The following is a 12,225-nucleotide window of genomic DNA, read 5'->3' on the forward strand; positions in this document are numbered from 1 at the left end:
CACAACCCGGTGGGTTTGGGCGCTTCTAGTCCTGCTGAACGTGGAAATTGGGGGGTGGGGGGAGCTGTCTAGTCCATTCGGTTTGTTTTGTTCCTTTCATTGTATACGGGGGAGATCTTAGAACGCAGGGCTGAGCTGCGCTGGGTCCAAGACGAAGTGTGTGTGGGGGGAGGGTGCCGCAGGTGGGGTGGCTTTCCGGGGAGTGCAGATTAAAATCCGAGCAAACCGACAGCTCCAGGCTCGCCTCCGGCCCCCCAGCTTTCTGTGTTGCGCGTGCCAGTGTTGGGATCCCAACTTTCAAACTGGAGAGACCCAAGGGCGCCTTTAGCTAGAATGGGGGTTGGGATTTTCCTTCCCACGCCTGCAAACCCCCCGTGTTCTCTTCGCTGCTGGCGGAAGCCCTGAGCCTGGTTCATCTGCCGAGGCCGGAGCGGAAAGAGGCTGCAGGTGAATCGGGGCGCGAATGTCTCGGCCCGAGGGGAGCTGCTGCGAAGCCAGGCTCCAGAGGTGCTTCAGTCCCAGCGAAGGGAAGGCGGGGGCTGGCGCTGAGTCCTCCTCCCCCTGCGGGTGAGCCGGCCGGGGGTGAGGGTGCAGATTCGGCTGCGCCTACCTTTGGGGCGCAGGACCCCCGTGCCCAGGATCTGGCCTTAGGGGCCCAGCCTGGAGGATCTGTCCTGCCATGGCCCAGCCCAGGCCCTGCCCCTGCCTCCCCCTGGGAGGCTCCCGGGAAAAGCCAGGCGAGGGAGGGAGAAACTTCCCAGCTCCCCAACCGGCACAAGAGTTGCCCCGGGAGCCTGGTCTCCCACCTCTGGTCCTCCCGGACCAGCCCACGCTCCTCTCTCCCCTTCCCCGGCGTTGATGTCGCTTCAGCCCCAAGGCATTTGTCCAGGCCTCACCGGGGCGGGGTCCCTCAAGCAACTGGGTTAACAATGGGTCCTACTGGCAGCTGCTCAGGGTCCCTTTACCCAGACCTACAGGGCTTCCGGCCTGTGCCCCCCACCTCCGGCGGGTCTGCCCCCGTTCTACAGCCAGCATCTGTGGATCACAGCTCGGGCCCAAGGTGTTTCTCTTCCCTTGCAGGAGAACTTTCCATCCAACACATCAATTAGAAAAGCGCCCCCCTGGTTACTTCGCAGGGAGAAAAAACCCAGCCCGGTTTCTTCTGGCTCTCACCAAAACGCGTTTCTGATCCTGACCGGATTCTTCTCTGCAGTAGGAGCGAGGGGGAACCGGAACCGAAAAGGACATTATAGACAGATCCGTGGGTGACCCGGGGAATGATTACGTTGAATGCCACTTCTCTGTCTCCTTTGAAAATAATGTGGCCCCATAGAAACAGCATTATCTCTATCGGCCTATGATCGGGAATAGAATCTGAGCTAACCCCCCCCACAGCACCGCGTCTCTTCTCCTCCTCCCCAGTTTGCTGAGAATCCCAAATCCGTAAATCTGGTTAAGGAAGGCTCGAGAGCCAGCGGGCCCGGGCTGCTATTCCGTCAGACAAGGACATGAGCATGGGCATGGGAGGCATTTGGAGGTTTGCACAAACGCTAAAGACGCGGGCCGGGTAGGGGAAGCGCCCGGCCAGGCTTGGGAATCGCTCTCGCTGATCAAGGTTTGTTATCAGTAAAACCCACGCGCGTTCGCCCTCGGAATAAAGTGACTTTTAACGGGAAGGGCGCTGGAATCCCAGCTCGTTCGGAACAAAGGGGGCTGGGTTACCTTCCAGCGAGGGGAATCTGCTGGGGCAGCTGGAATCAACTTTCCAGCCCTGCTGTCTGGCGAATGGCTCTTTAGCCGAGCGCGGCTGCCAGGTTTCTGCAGATGTAAATTACCGGCGAATTCTGCAGAAGAAGCTGCACGTGTGTTTATAACCCACATCGCGGGGCTCCACCGAGCACAACAAGGATGTTTCTGACAACCTCGGGGAGCGCAAAAATCTCGCGCCTCGCAAGTGAAATGTGCCGGGCATGTTACCGGCTGAAGCGGGGGCCTGTGACTTTGGGGAAGGAGCAACTTCGTGATAAACGCAAATTGGCTCGGCAGCGAGCGACGGAGTCTCCGGAGCTACAGCTGGTGAGATGAGCCGAGACGCGGAGAGCCAGGCGCTGGAAGAGGCGGCGGCGGGCAGGGTTGGGTCGTTTACTTTTGAAATGCTCCGTGTAAGATACAGAGAATAGCAGACACGTGGGTTTGGGGTTTGAACCTGTGCGAGGCGGGGATCTTCAGTCCTGGGAGGAGGGAGATCCAGTGAGCGGGGTTTAAAACGCCAAAAAAGAGCGAAAATCTACCTCCCTTTAAAGTCCTCGGGCTTGGTGCTCAGCAGCGGGTCTGGCGTCCTGGGCCGCGCGCCGGAGTCCAGGTCCCCGTGTCCCGGGACACAAGGCGGAGACATTGGGGGATGAGAAAAAACATATGCAGCAGAGGGGCAGAAAATCGAGTGGGACCCTGCCCGGATCTGGGAACCAGGGCACGCATTGCCCGAGAGCCCGGGGGCAAATGCCTGAGCGGCGGCCAGGTTTGTTTTAAAAGGCAGGGTCGCTTTTTTGGGAGGGGGTCATGGGCGATAGCGCCCCAAAAACCCTGTCCCGTTATATGCCGAAGTGGGAGCGAAGGGGCTCGATCCAGGAGCGGTGTTAGGAGGACTCGTTGCCTCAGTAAACTGTGTGTCTGTGAGAGAGAGAGATATTTAGGCCTGTTTCCTGGGTCTCACTATCGTAGATTCGACACGTTCCCCGGTGGCTGTTGGTGTTTGCATCACTAATTTGCTGTTTTAGCAAACAAAGAGGCGACCTTAACATTGATCCCCCTGGCTCCAGATGACTGGACGGACAATCTTCATCTTTCAGCAACTTCAAACCCTGCACCTTCCTCCTCTCCAGAACTTCCCTTGCCTCGCTGCAATCTGTACCTAAAAACAGTTTCAACCTCCCAGAAACCTGTAACGCTGCGAACGCCCGGACATGAGGCGGGTGCATTTTCTGCAGGATAATTGTCAAGCGGTTTCCTATCATGAAAACTGATTCCAGTCCTTGGATTAGAAATCGCTGAGCTGTTTGGTTGGTGGTGGTCCTATTCCCCCCAAGAGAAGGGTCCTGTCTTGCCGTCATACAGGGTAAGAGAGAAACGATCTCTTGTGATAACCCCCCCAGTCAGACACCCCCCATGGCAGGCTGAATTCTGCTCACACTCCCTAGTGCAATTGCACGGGGTTACCCCAGGGCACAGAGAACAGAATCTGGGCCCCAACCATTTCTTAGCCATGGGGGGCCTTTGAGACGGGCAGCACCTTGTGCCAATGGCTAATGGGACCTTTTCCATTTCGACTCGGAGTAGAATTGCCAGGGAGATGGGGGCGGCGGGGGGGGGGGCTATTTCCCTGAGCAAAAGGGATGGAGGGGTTGGATAAACAGATCGCTCCTCTAAACGTTGTGAGCCGCTCAATTACTGCCTCTTGCAAGGGCAGGGATCTCATGTCCTAGTGGGTGCGTGCGTGGGTGCGTGCGTGGGTGTGTAAATTGTTGCTGTTGCAATCGGTTTAATTTTAATAAACGACTTAGGTCCCAAAATCTCGCAGTCCTGGTTCAGGCAGAGAAGCCAATGGGTGTTGGGGCGCGGGGGGGGGGTTCTTCTCCCCCCCCCAGGGCCCGACACAAAAGTCCAATTTTGAATCTTTAAAATCTCGGTAAAGCGGAGGCGGCGAAGTGGCTCCGTTTGCACGAGTCCTTGTGCAGGCTCCGTCAGTCCTGGGCTCGCTTGGGTGCGGTGCGGTGCGGAGGGGAGCGGAGCTCAGAGAGCTCACGGGATGCTCCGAGTCAGTGAGTGTGGGTGGGTGTGGTGCGCGCACTTTCTGACCCCGCAGCAGCTCGGCGGTGGAGCTGGTGTGTCTGGGACAGAAAGGGGACTTGGAAGAGGGGGGGGGGGGGGGGACCACACGGAGCCCCTCCCTGGTACCCTCCAGACTTCCACTTGCTCAGCCATGTAGCAATAAGCATGTCTAATGGTGCTGACATCACCCGAGCCCGGGTGCCTGACCTCCCCCTGTCTGGCTGCCGCCCCCCCGAGCTGGCGTTTCTCGCAGGTTGGCCCAGCCCAGAGAGTCTGGCTTTGTTCCCTGCGGTCGCTTCTCTTTTTTGCCCCCCCCCCCCCCATCCTTAGACTTTCTCAGACCACTTCTCTCCCTCCCCTCCCCCCCACCCATGTGCACTTTCCCCGCTGCCCAAAGGAGGCTTTGGATCAAGTTTAGGGGGAGATCAGGAAAGTGCCAAGCGCCGGCCCGAGAGCACGTTGTGCTGGAGCCGCTGGCGGGCGAGGAGGGATTATTTGGGGAGGGGGCTTTTTGCCTAGAGTCCAGCAAGCTTTTCCCACCTTCCTTCTTCTCCACTCTCCAAGGCGTGCAAGGAGAAGCGGAGCCGGGAGCTCGCAGCCGTTCCCAGGGGCAGGCCGAGACTCGCTGACCCGCAGGAGGAGCAGCACAAGTCGAAGGTACTTTCCGTTCCGTTCAGTTCCCCGCATGTGATTCTTTGCGCCAGTATCCGGTTGTGTGTTACTCCGGCGAGCAAAGAGGAGAAGTTGTTTCTCTCCCTTCTCACTGGCTGGTTGCAAAGGACGGACACACCCACACCCCGCCAAATAATCCATTTCCCCCTATACAAAGGGTAAATGAAGCTGCTCTCCATTCCACCCCCACTCCCCAGGTTCGGCCTCTGGCCTATTTGCTGATTTTACCCCCGAAATCCGGGCCCTGGCTCGGAGTAGCTTGTGCAGCGAGGGGTGGGTGAGAGTTTCTCTGCCCGTTTGTTAGGCCCGTTGGGTTGCAGCCTTTGCTTTGGGCTGATTCTTCTTGTGACAGACCGAGAAACGGGGCCTTTTTTAACACTCCTGCTTTAGGACTGTCTGAAAAACTCCACGGAATCCCCCCAAGGCCCAGCCTGGGGCTGGGAGGGGGGCAAGGGGAGCAGAAAGAGCTTCAACGGAGCCCAAAGATGCCAAATAAGAGCAAAGATGGGGAGGAGGGGGGCAGGAGGCACCAGAGGCGCCTCGAAAATCCTGGGAGGTCCCTTTAAGATGAATAATTTTTTTTCATCATCTAAGTCCTCATGACTCAGCATTTCTCACGCTAGTAATTTACAGTAATTACAAAGTCAGAGCCCAGCACAGTGAGAGGGGCTGAAGGTAAATTTGGGTGTGAGAAGGAAGCAGATCTCTAGGGAGAAGGGACAGTTTGAGCGACATTACTCTAGATAAATGCTTACTATTTCCTGGTTGCCTATGTGAGTTAGCTGTGACTATTGCATAGAGGGTGTGTGGATTTGTGTGTTGCATTAGGATGTGTGTGTGTTGCAATATACACAGGGATTAAGATCTATGGAATCAGCCTAGATTGCAATAGAGAGGCTTCCTAGTTAAGAAAAATATAAAATGGGAAGGATCTTGAAAGGCAGGAATCCGCTCTGTAGATCTAAAAGGATTTGTTTTTTATTTTGTACTGTGCTGGGTGCATGAAGCAGGAAGAGGCAGCAGGATCCAAGCATGGTGTGTGTGTATATGTTGTGTGCATGGAATGACCGAGGCCTACACTGAAAGGACTGGGTTGGTTTTTGTCTTTGGTTATCTAGCTGTATGAGTGTATGTGATATCATAAAGCTAGAGAACCGAATGTAAAAACTGATTCACTATTCTCCAGGACTTCCTACCATCTGAGAGCTCTCCCTGTACTTAAACTGGGGAGTGGATTTCCACATGCCACCAGCCTCTGAACTATTGGCAGCTTTCTAAAGGAAGTGCATGCATCTTTTGCAAAGGGAGAGAAATTTAAAGTGAAATGTGCTGTGTCTATTTGATTGAAATTTCCGCGGGTTTTTGTCTTTAATCATTTCTTGAGGCCCAGGGATAACATCTAGTTTTCTGGTGATTATTTCCATTCCAGTCTAATGGTCCCTGGGCCAACTATAAACTCCAACAACTTCTTATTTTCCCACAATGGTTTTAATCTTCACATTGACAATTAAATATTGTCGTTGTCCATGTACAGAGATAAATAGAACAGAGATGGCTTGAAAGGAACCTTGAGCAAAACACCATTTATGGTGAAGTAGAAGGAAAGTTGCTTAAATGTGTCATAACAAGCAAATTGTAACAGAGTTAATGTGTGAAGTCCATGTGGACTGGATGATCTATCTCATTGGGAGGAAAAAGAAGTCAATTTCACTTGAAGGTCCCATTGTTTGTCTGTGTCTATATAGATATTACAGTGTTGTTCATAGCAATGCTCGACTTAAGTCTGAGAAGCATGTTCCGTTCCAAACTCTTACTGTCATTTCCGGTCCGTCTGTCTTTCTTGCTTCACTATTGTTAATATTTCAAAATATCTTGGTGACTGTCCATACAACTGACACTGTGGTGGCATTATAATTATTTTATTATCACTACTAATGAGACTGACACTGTAGTCCCTGGAGCACTGACATCTCTGGGAGCTTGGCCTGTCCAAATGCTGCAGGATTGGGCAATATCTGGGTATGTTTGAATAGTCTGCAGGCTGATACAATTACAGCCACAACAGCCTTTTGGGTCTGCACTTGCAGTAGGGCATGGTAAGTGGCAAGTGAAGGCAGCGGCACTGGCTCCTTTGCATTTTAAGGCCCAGTTCCACAATTACGTGTGATTTATGCTTTGTATTGCAGTAGTGCCTTGAAGCCCCTGTGATGGCCCAGCACTGGGCACAAACACAGCTTTGGCCCAGGAGCTCTCCTGTTTCCTTCCAACAGGACAGGTTATAGGGGTAAAGTTAAGCACATGCTTAAAGTGTTTGCAGGATTGGGGCCTAATTATGCAGCTTATGCAATGTCCTTGTGATGCCAGAGTGGGAATGATACAGCTCATGAATATTATGGTGATGGGCCTCCGATGAAAACCTTGCCTGCGTTCACTGATGCCCTTTGGCCAAGGGACATGCTCCTGTTTAATGCATCTATTTTCTCCCCCCTGAGCAGAAGAGGGGGAAAAATCATTTATTAAAAAACATCAAATGCCCCCTTAGCAATTTGCAGCCCCTTTAAACCTGTTCCCATTCTGCAGAACCCACCTGCTATTTACAGCATGCTTGTTTTGTTATAACTAGGCCTCTCTTCTCTCCCCCTACTGAAACCCAGCCCGCCAGAGCCTGCACATACGGAACAGTAGTAATGCTGAAGATTTTGGGAGCAGAGGAACCTTTGCATAGGGCTTTCTGTGTAGTCAGCTGTTTGAAACATTTGAGAAGGCGAGTTCCCTGCTCCAGGGACATTATGTTCCATGGGCCTGAACGGGCATCGTTACTCCTCGAGCTGGCTGTTACTCACATCTATAGCTGCATTGACCGTACAGGGTTGCATGTACTGGCCGTTAAGTTAGACAGATGATGCATGAAGCTGATGTCCTGACACAGTGCAGGAGGGAACGGGATGACTACCCTATTAAAACCTTCCCTGCTAGTATCGCTGTTGTCCCGGTGTATCTGTAATGTGATGATCAATGCAGCTGATCCACATGGGTCGATTATGGTGGCGTATCCTGGGTGGTGTCTGGTTGTGAGCAGGGACCAGCTCTGTGGGTAGCCAGTATCAGAGGAAGCTTGGTAAGTCCCTGCATGTCCCAGCAAAAGCAGCCCTGGTTCTTGGCCTCCAGCTGGGCAGCATCGGAGGTTGGCTCGATACTCAGCGCACAGGTGAGCAAGCTACCAGGAAGGGGGCGTTTTCAAAATGTCATCACACGATTTGGGCATCACTGCCCATAGGGTTGGGTCTCCTAGGCCCTGCAGATCGTATGTAATGTACAGAGCAAAACAGTGTTGTCACTGGAGGAAGGACGGGGTCTTGTCCATTTAAAACACTAGCCCCACCCCCGGAGTAATGAACTCACTTTGTCCCCATCTCTGGGTGTGAACCTTCTCCATGCAGGGGTGGGTCTTATTGCCGTTAAGGGACCCAGGGCCCAGCCAAGAGGACTATCTGCAAGAGTAAGTGCTACTCCCATGAGTAAGACTTGCGGGCTTAGCCCCCAGTTTGTGCAGGTCTGTTCAGCGGGGCCACGGGGGGCAAGCGTGCGGCAGGCAGTATCCCAGCAATCACAGGGCAGCAGGGAGATGGCAGGGGACAAATCTCTGGGTGCCTTGTAACCCTGTCAGTGTTCTGGAAAGAAGGGCCAGAACCTGTTCCCCAGCGAAGTGGCTGGGATGGGCTATGCCCTGGGGTGAGGAGGGCTCTGACCCCCTTCCAAGAGCCGGTTTTTTAAACATCAGCAGTCTTGCTCCTTTAAGGTACAGCATTTGAGGCCAGAAGGGACCAGGTCATGTGGCCTGAGTATCACGGGCTACCCGCCCCACCCATTACCCGCACTCTGAACCCAGCAACTGACATGAGACCAAAGCATCGCGCCCCCGGGAGGTTAGGCCACAGGGCGAGACTGGGCGGGACCATGGATCACCAGTTCCCGGGGCCCCAAAGTGGGAGGGAAAAGTGGATATTTCCCCTCTCTGAGGGGGCCCGTGGCACAGGTATTGCTGCATCCTCTCTCTGGCCGGGGCCTGCGCACCACATAGTGTGTTGGCCTTGCCAAGCCACCATCATGGGTTGTCACCCACCACCCTGTTCCCTCCAAGGTAGCAGTGTCCACCACCAGCGTGCTCCCTGCAGCAGGGATGGGATTGTGGCCGAGCCCCGTCGCCCATGCCCAGGCCTCTAGTCTTGACCTCCTCTTTGTTCCCATCTCTGCCCCTTTTGGACAGTCAGCCACAGGCTCATCAGTCCGTCTATGTGGAATTCTCTGCTTCAGTCTGAGCCACTTCCCCTTTTCCTCTCCAGCTCACGCTCTCTCCCCAAGGTGGTGTGATAAGGATCTCTCTTCATTTTGCATCAAGGGCCAAATTCTCATCCCATTTACACCAGAGTAACTCAGTACTTAATTTGTCCAGCAGGGCTTGAGTCCCAGCACCTCTGGGCCTGGCAGTTCATGGCCCGGCACCTCTGGGCCTGGCAGTTCATGGCCCTGGCACCTCTGGGCTTGCTGCATCAGTTATGAAAATAAAAAAATTGCTTGAGCCCCAGCACCTCTTTCGTTACAAGTTAAGCCCTAGAGTATCTGCACTGACAGCCAAGGAGCCCCTCTGGGTTTGTGCTGGTGTAACCTTGTCTCTCTTTCCTCCCCTCACTTGGGTTTCCGCCTTGTAAATCTCACACTAGGTTTCCATGAAGAAGGTTCAGACAATTTTAATGTCCCTAAAGGAGGGTCCTTCTTGCCACCTTGTGTCCATCTCACATTGCTTTTCTGTGGGCTGGAGGAGAAGAATTTATCTAAAGTGTTTTCTTCCTTCTGCCCTGCTGGGAATATAAGTGGTCTGGGCTGTGACATCAAAGCTGGCCCACGCACTGGACTGGGGGTGTCGGGAGCCATCAGCCAGAGAGAGAGAAGATCCTGCCTGTGGCTTGTTTCAGATTATACAAGTTCAGTTTCGCCTGATGTCCATGGTTAAGGCAACAAAGAGAGAACAGAAAGAGAAAAACATCTGACAGCCCCTTGGTTTGAAGGCTGCAGCAGAACTGTGACAGGGGAGCGGCAGGAAGGGGGAACAGCAGAGCGATCTGAGACAAACGAGGATTGTTTTCAGCTGACTGCATTTCTGTGCTGGTTACTTAGCAGAGGGGTCTATTAATAAACGGCCACCAAAGACTCTCCTGTTACCCTGGCCAGCACAGCACCGAGGGCTGCCTGAGGGCTGTGCACCTTGGTCTGGGATTTCAATCGTCATTAGCACAGGTGGCCCTGGCCACCAGGTGAGCCCTTCACAAAGGCCCTGCAGGATGTTTTGGCCAGTCCAGCTCCATCCTGAGGGTTTTGTTGTTGCAATGTGGCCCCTACACCGACAGCCCCCCACAGCGCTGCAGGGGCAGAATGACAGAGAAGGGACAGAATGACAGAGAAGGGGATGGAGAACCCACCTCCACATTCCTTGATGGGCAGGGGCCGTGAGGAGGGGGGCAGGAGCATAGGATTCTGGGGGAAATTCTTCAGTTCTGAGTTGAAAGCCCTGGCTGCTGCACTGTTGCGTCTTGAGGCCTTTTGTCCAGCTGAGGTTTGAGTGGAAGGAAGGCAGGCAAGTCATGTCATTAGCTGGTCTTTCAACCACAGGTATTCAGGAGAGAAAAGTGCGCTATGGAGCCAGCAGGAGCGTATGGCCTTCACCTCACACTCTTCTTTGCCAGCCCGATGAATTAGACAAGGGCTCTGAGGACCCCGAAGGAGAGAGGGTGGGGAAGGGCTGTTCTCCACTAGGAAAATAACCCATGCCAGTGTCTTTGTATAGGGAATAGAATATACCTTTGGATTTGCTGTGGGTAGGTCAGGCTGGGTCCATTTCCAATCATGCCTTCTCCGGGAAATGTTTTGTTTAGGGTGATTTTCACTTCTGCTGCACTGGGCTATTGTCTGGGGCTGATGTGAAACCTTCCTGGTAGCCGCATGCATTTATTTCAATGGGTTGGACCTTGGGGTCCCTGACTGAGGCAAGGCTTCCATTGACTCTCATGTGAGTCTGGCCTGAGATTTTTCAAAGATGGTTTTCAAAAGGGTTCAGTGTCTGGCTCCTATTGAATTCCAGTGGGATGTAGGGGCATAATCCCGGTAGATCCCTTTGAAAATCCCAGCTTTTTTGCCACTATAAGATCAGGGCCTGTTTTTGCCTAGTTCCCGTTATGCTGGAGCCTTCTACTAGCAGGGTGCAGGCCTATGAAATTGACACATTTAGTATGTTTCATGCTGTCTTCCTGCACATCACTGGTTAAATTGTACACTCATACACCCCAGGCAGGGTGGGGTCAACTCAGTGGAAAGAAATGGAAGCTAATGATGGTGGAAAACATTTGCAGTGTCTGTGCAATGCTCCTATTGTCATGTTAACCTGTCAGACAGTATTTATGCTGCAGCATAATCCAAAGGAATAATGCAACATGGTTGATGCCTTATCTTCTGAATCCTGGCTCCCTCTGCCATGGGTGCCCAGATTGAAAGGGATTCTTTGCAGGAAATATTTGCTCAGTGACATCTATATTAATGGCTTTTTATGGAGAGGAGGACCTGAGGAAGCTCTCAGGGTATGTTGATTTCAGGAAGCTTTCTTTTTCCTGCCGACTCCTTGTAAACCAGTCAGGAAGAATTTCTTAAAATAGGTTCCACTTTAAGGACTTATCTGCTGAATGCCATTAATTTTCTGGGGTTCGTTAAAAGCAAACTTGGTATCATAGCAACTGAATCTATTCCAGGAAATCAGCCAATCGGAAAGCACTTTGTGTGCAGCCGAAGGCAGGAGGAAGGAGCCATTCAGGTTAGTTCCTGGGCACAAGTCTCAGCAACTGAAGTTTTAATTTTCAGGAGGTCACTCCCTTTTTAATTTACTTATTATTATTTTAATGAAGGGGTGAGAGAGAGAGAGAAATTTCCCACAAGCCAAAAATATTTAAGACCATCTCATTTTACCAACTAACTCACTTCCCTCCCACCCAAACAAACAGAAAACCTCACCACAGAGCAACCCCCCGGCCCTTACTAAGGCCTCTGGGCTGTAACACGGGTTCTTAGTCTATCGGATGCTGAGTATCTGCACATAAAATAACAGGAGCTAAATGGATAGGCCATTTTATTGTCTACCAGTAAAGAGGGGGGCATGGGAATCGCCAGATTGAATCAGACCACTGGGTCCCTCTAACCCAGTATCCTGTCTCTGATGGGAACTGGCACCAGCTGTGTCAGAGGGGGAAACCCTGCAGCAAAGGAATAAACATTTCCACTGACCCCCAGCAGTTCGAGGGAGGCTAGTTGAGGAGTGTGGCGGGTCAGCTCAAGGGCAGCTTCTCTCTAGCAGTCACCCCAGTTCAGTGTCCCTGACACAGACAGCTAAACTCTGTTCTCTTACGCCCAGGCTAAAGTCAATGAGGACTGCCCAGGTGTAACCAAGGCCAGTGCTACAGGCACTCGGATAGCACAGGAATAGAACTAGCTCCAGAAATGGTCTTCAGCCTGCTGATGTATTTAGTTTTTCCCCACTAGCCCTGGGAAGTAAAACTCTGTGTGTACACTGGGTTGAGACATATCTCCTGCAAGCTTGGCACAGGGCATGCTGCCAGGCTGGGAGAGTGAAGCCCTCTGTGCCTGCACTGATCCGGGACAGTGATAGAACAAGCTAGACCTGGA

The 12,225-nt window shown here is 52.7% G+C and overlaps 1 long non-coding RNA gene across 5 annotated transcripts in view; it reads left to right on the forward strand.

Moving 5' to 3' along the window:
- LOC116834599 (uncharacterized) overlaps window positions 1–12,225 on the forward strand; it is a 106,875-nt gene that overhangs the window by 13,695 nt on the left and 80,955 nt on the right. The window contains exon 1 of one of the 5 annotated variants that reach the window (XR_012656815.1): window positions 1,489–2,076. The exons of the other annotated variants lie outside the window; for them this stretch is intronic. This is a non-coding gene — a long non-coding RNA (uncharacterized LOC116834599). Of the gene's footprint in view, window positions 1–1,488; window positions 2,077–12,225 lie in introns of those variants that run through there. 5 annotated transcript variants of the gene reach the window in all.

The sequence above is a fragment of the Chelonoidis abingdonii genome, chromosome 11, assembly GCF_003597395.2.
Source record: "Chelonoidis abingdonii isolate Lonesome George chromosome 11, CheloAbing_2.0, whole genome shotgun sequence".
Lineage (NCBI taxonomy): Eukaryota > Metazoa > Chordata > Testudines > Testudinidae > Chelonoidis > Chelonoidis abingdonii.